The following is a 6214-nucleotide window of genomic DNA, read 5'->3' as shown; positions in this document are numbered from 1 at the left end:
CTCTCTCTCTCTCTCTCTCTCTCTCTCTCTCTCTCTCTCCTGTGAAACTGTTAATGGAGAACTTATGGAGAGAAAGTCCAAGTCCTCTCATCCAAATTGGAATGTGAAAGAAATCTGTTGGAAGGTGATGACAGAAATGAAGTAAAACAGTTGTTTCCTGATCCATGTGCCAGATGTGTCACATACTGTGATAAATAAGATCTGCGTCTTACACTCCAGAAATTGGGGAATATTACAAGCGTTTATTAGTGTGAGGTACAAAAAAATGTACTTGAAATGCTTTGTTTCTCCTGGCACCAGGCAGCGCAGGGTTATTGCACAATGCCTCAAGCTGCTAATGCCTTTGTTTAGGTTCAAGCCAGCTCAGCCTATTAAAAGCTTAAATTCAATTTTATTGTTAAGGTATTTATTAACTGATTATGAAAAGACATTAAAGGACTCATAATTAAACTGTAGTGTTGTTTCTTACCTTGATGAATTCTCTCTTTTTCTTAGGCGGACTCCCATAACGCAACGTAGACTTGGTTTGTGCCGTAACCGCTGCTCCGTTTGGTGAGAGGGGTTCCCCTCCCCCAACCTCCCAACTCTCATCTGCCTCAGCTAAGCAGACTGCCGGTCCTTAAATTGAAGGTATTTGTGAAACCCAATGTGTTATGGTAACAAGTATTTCCACTTAGCTACACTTACCCTTGTGTAGTGTTTATTTTCCCTGCTCAACAATGACTGTGAGTTTCACTCTAGAAGGGTTGGGCCAGTCAAGTCACTGCTAGGCATAAGCTTTCCAGTGCCCTGTGATCTTTCTAGGCTATTTTGCTCAAATAAATGCAACACGTGGACACACACACACAAAGAGACATATATACAGATATATGTGTGTGTATATGTATATACATGCATATATACATATACGTATATATTAAAATATCCACAGATCTGTCTAAGCTATATGATGTGTATACTTCTTCCTTCCTTCCTTCCTTCCTTCCTTCCTTCCTTCCTTCCTTTCTTTCTTTTTCTTTCTTTTGTTCTTTCTTTCTTTCTTTCTTTCTTTCTTTCTTTCTTTCTTTCTTTCTCATAAGCTGTGATTTCATTGGTATAGGAAACTTTTGGGGAACTCTATCCACCTGTGAATATCAGCAGCTGTTCTGTTCTGCAACCTATGATTTTAGAAAATTTCATGGAGTCATTGAACAATATAGCTACTTGCCCAGAGTCACAGTCAACATGTATCAGAGATGGAATTTGAACTCAGGTCTTCCTGACTGGGAGACTTGATGCCTATCCACCATACTACTCTGCCACTCGTATTTTAATTACATTCTATTTAATGTTCTTCCAACCCAATTTATTGGCTTCTCTTTTTCACAAATAATGGAAAAAGGACATGAAACATCATTTCTGTTTAAGAGAAATGGAAAAAAAATAGGAAAATTATTGAATTACCTGACACTAAAAGGTCTGGATGTATACCTAAGTAGGCTTTGTAAGCATTGCTTTTCTGGTAGATTTATAATGAAGAAAGAAAAAGAATTGGAATGACTCAGAAAGTGGATATCATCTAGTTGAAACAAACATTTTATTCCAATGCTTAATGGCAGTATATTCCCTTGCTTCCAGTAATTTTCAGTTATTTTGGAGTTTCAAAAGACAGAAAAGTTTAATAGACTAATTAGATAATTAACCAATAACTAGTTAATTTAACAGACTAATTAGAAGGTCCCCCTCAAATATATTTAAAGATTGCAAATGCATCATTATAAAGGGAGTTGTTGACATAATATATATGGGAAATGAGTTTTCTAACATAGTGATAGATCAACTAGGGATACTATCACAAGGATTCAGGTTTTATATCTATATTTATATCTATGTAAATACATGTTTTACCTTCAGATGTGTATCTTAACAGACTTAACAGCTCAGAACCACAATTTCAAGAGACCTTCACATTATTCTCTTTATTATGATATGAATGAGTTTAAGGCTAAATCTCATCAAATGATTTCAGAAATGCTGTTTCTGTAAATATAAAGGATTGAAGATGTGTGTTTACTGAAATTCTAGCAATAGTATTTTTTCCACAGTGGCTTCAGGCCAAGATCAAGAGACCTTCATCAGATCAAGAGGATTGCCACTTGCCAAAACAGAAAAAGGTTTCAGCTCATATATAAAAGTGTTACATGGAAATAAGTGTATTATTTTTTATAGAAAATATGATATGATTTTTTATTATCATAAAGAACAGCATTTTAAAACATATGAACCAAGTAACATTCTTAATTATGGCTACTGTCCAAGGAAAATTTGAAAGTCCAATTGGGAGAGGGATCAAGAAAGGGGAGGTTGAATCATCCTCATTTGGTTGCCTATTAGTTAATTAACAGAATAATTGTCTAATTATTTCCATTTCTTATGCAGACAAGTATAAAGTTGTGATTTTTTAAAAATATCTGAATGATTAGCTTGTTTTATCTGTAGTGTTACAAGAGCACTAAGTTAGAGATAAAAACAGATATTGGACAAATGTATTACCCAATTATGGATTTATTCACTCTATTCAGTTATCCAACATACCAATTTGCCTCTTATAATCACATTCTAATTAATGTATTTTTAACTCAATTTATTGATAAAGTATTATGATGTGAACAATCCTTCAAACATTTACATTTAACTTTAAAATATCGTCTGAGAATAACCAAGGATATGCTGTGAAATACATGCACACACACACAACACAGAGCACTCCCCTGTCGGCAACATTCCCCATCAGTGATATCTCCTTACCTTTTATTTTATTTCTAATTTTCTTTTTTATTGTGAATTTATTTATTTGTTTTTATTTATTTTTTCTTTTTTGTGAAGCAATTGGGGTTAAGTGACTTGCCCAGAGTCACACAGCTCATAAGTGTCAAATATCTGAGGCTGGATTTGAACTCAGTTCCTTCTGACTCCAAGGCCAGAGCTCTATCCACTGCGCCATCTAGCTGCCCTTTTTATTGTGAATTTAATAATCATCAAGAAACACAAAATGTTCGATTCACAGAGAACTAGATCTTTGTAAGAAACTGTGAAATTTTCTTATGTACATTTAAAAAAGTATATTATACATATTATATATATATATATACATAATTTAATAAGGAAATAACAAAACTGTATCCTCTTCTGAACTTTAAAAAATTTTTCTTTTTGCATTAGAAAAGTTTACTGACATCTTTTTTTTTATCATATATATCACAACCCACTACCTATCACTTTCATATTCCTACTTTCAGAAGTCCTCCCTTATAACAAATGTGTTAAACCCAGTAAAACAAAGCCATGCATTGGCCAAGACATATCTCATTCAGCACCTCGGACTACTTAGAATGCCTTTCCATTTTCTTACATTCCCTCTCCTTTCGTTTCTCTTTCATTGTCCCCTGACCCCCAACCATCCCCCTGCCTCCCATCCCTGCCCCACCCTCCCAAGAAAAACTTGGGCGATGAAAAAAAATTATCAAGAAAAATGTCTACTGAGCTTCCCTTTATATTTGCTGCTGGTCTGCTATGGAGTTCTCCCCCTCTCCCCACCTTTTTCAACATAGTAGTCATTCTAGGAGATGGATTGGGGAAATCTATCTAGTTGGAGGAACAAGTCCCATACCCCTCAGAAAGACTCCTCAGCTCCTGCCTCTCAGTGTCTGAAGAAATGCACGTTGGCAGCTCTAGCAGCTAAGTGTTGCTGACTGACACATAATTATGGGGGGGCAGAAAAATGTAGAAGTGTTAGTAAAGTCAATATTATTGAGACCTCTGTCTCTCCAAATAATGTAAGTAGAAGACATTCCTAGGACACGGCCAATTACATATTCTCTCTCTCCCTCCCCCTCCCTCCCTCCCTCCATTCCTCCCTCCTTCTCTCTGTCTCTCATCATAAATGTGTTTTTTTTAATTAACTGGGGCGTTCAAAGTTTTGAATATATAGCCTTCAGTTCAATCTCATTTTAGTTTGTGGTTAAGTGCAAAGAAGTTATTGTTATTATTATTCTACGTTTTTTGCTAACTTGAAATCGTGAAATGCCTCTTGGAGCTGAATGGTAAGGGTGTGTGTCTCCTAGAGAGTTCCTTCCAGTTCCTTCTGTGACTTTGGCCTGTAAATTAGCCTGTGAAGTGGTGTTTATGGCTGAGTGGGGAGGTTAAGACAGCCTAATTGTATGTTTGTACAGGAGAAAACATCAGGCCAGACCTTAAGCAATTTCCCTGTCCCTCTGACCCTTGCGTGGTGATCTAGATACAATTTGGAAAAAAGTGAGGAGATGAGATGGCCTGTGTCACCACCAAGCTAAATTACCATGGACTTTAATTTAATTAGAAATACCATTTCAACAAAGGAGAATATTTCCATCTTCCTACATTGCCCAAGGTGAACAAAAGCATAGCATGTGGTGGCCTGGGGCATTTTGATTCTAACATATGGGATTCTTATCCAGCTCCCCACCACCACGTACCATTTTCCCCTTTCTCTGTTGGAAGCAGCGTTTCTATGTATGATGGGAGAGAAACAGTGAGCTTCAAGTTAGCATCCTATTACTTGGTGCAGTTATAAAAGATTAAAATGCTGCCTCTCCCTGGGGACTACTTTTCCTTCTCTTAAGAAGGATATAGTGAATGAAAACCAGAATGAGACCAGCAGGTCAACGTCTTTAAAGCTGGTCATAAAAATGTATCACAACAAAAAAATCCAGTGGGTACCAATCATGGGCTCAAATACCCCTGGCTTTGTTCTTGGACACTTCTCTGTCACAGGGGCAGAAATACTTCTGTTTCTCTTCAAAAGCATGAGGTTTGCATTTTTCATGTGTAGCCACATGCTGAAGCCTTACGATGCGTAGGTTCAATTTCCTTCGAGTGAAGGAAAAAAAAAAGATACCCTTCATATCTTCTCTCATGCACCTAGAAATGTGTGTTATAATTGAAATTATAACCAGGGAAAAAGACTTCTCTATGAAATAACAAGTTTGAGGGCTTGGCCTAGTTCCAAATTATGGCACTCTCATTTAGAAATTGGGGCAGCTAGGTTTTGCAGTGGATAGAGTGCAGGGCCTGGAGTCAAGAAGACTTTAGTTCAAATCTGCCCTCTGGTAAGCTGTGTGACCCTGGGCAAGTCACTTAACCTTGTTTGCCTCAATTTCCTCATCTGTAAAATGAGTTGGAGAAGGAAATGTCAAACCATTCCAGTACCTTTGCCAAGAAAATCCCAAATGGGATTACAGAGAGTTGGACACAACTGAAATAACTGAAAAACAACAATGACATTTAGAAATTGTTCATGATTGAGTTGTTCTCATCAGAAGGCAGTTTCCCAGACACTCAGTAAGCTACTCATCCTATTTCTACTGGTTCCATTTCTAGGTGAAATAATCTATTTCTTTATACTACATCTTTCAGGGATCTATCATGCCCATTCCCCCTTCACTCAAATTAGATTTTACATTTGCAATATAGTAAAATTTTCTTACAGACCACTTCTGTACCTTGTGCTATCTGTATCTTTCTCACTGTTCTTGGCAGTGGATTATCAAATTATTATTATCAAATATTGCATTTGACATGGACACTAGGAGAATGGAGAAGCAGTGAACGGAGGAGGTTGGAAGGCATTCCATTATTTTTTTTTTCTTTTTTTTTTTTAAAGAGCCTAAATCCATTCTACTACTTTTTAGAATGTTTTTTAAACTACTCTAGAATAATACTTGTAAAGGTTGTAAGCCTGGGAGAGAGGAACTCAGTAGAATGACAAAGGATTACCTTGATAGTAATTCCAAGTTCAGGTCCCTTCTGGGGTGGGGAGAAGGGGAGAGAAGGGAATGTTTTAGGTTTGGGTATTATTCTTGGCTTGTGGAAAGCACCTTGTGTCATGTATGTTCTGTAAGGGTAAAATAAAGGTTGGTTTATACTTGATCCTCTATACACTGAGTACCTATTGGGTCACTCAATGTCCTGAAATGGGAAGCTGAGGATCCTATTATCCACATTTGGAGAAATCTGCACATGAGCTATGCCTAAACTTTATATTGGAGATTTCCATGGAGCAAAATTTTTGGGTGGGAGCAAAAAAGCTAAAAGGAGAAAATGACTCGCATGGGATCAGTACCCAGAATTGGATCTAATGTGTGTAAGCCTAGAATCTTGGGAAACCTTGAGACATTTGACGTATCCATTGTTTTGC

General features: G+C 36.9%; 1 protein-coding gene across 1 annotated transcript in view; it reads right to left on the bottom strand.

Moving 5' to 3' along the window:
- The window catches only part of LOC114038547 (carbon catabolite-derepressing protein kinase-like), a 107908-nt gene extending 107293 nt beyond the window's left edge, over positions 1-615 (bottom strand). The window contains exon 1 of the mRNA XM_027855859.1: positions 470-615. The gene's annotated coding sequence lies outside the window, so the exon portion shown is untranslated. The remainder of the gene's footprint in view (positions 1-469) is intronic.
- Positions 616-6214: the final 5599 nt, after the last annotated feature.

This window comes from Vombatus ursinus, unplaced genomic scaffold, assembly GCF_900497805.2.
Source record: "Vombatus ursinus unplaced genomic scaffold, bare-nosed wombat genome assembly UNPS02000582.1, whole genome shotgun sequence".
In the NCBI taxonomy this organism is placed as follows: domain Eukaryota; kingdom Metazoa; phylum Chordata; class Mammalia; order Diprotodontia; family Vombatidae; genus Vombatus; species Vombatus ursinus.
Note: the sequence above shows the minus strand (reverse complement) of the source record. Positions and strands in the feature narration are given on the sequence as shown.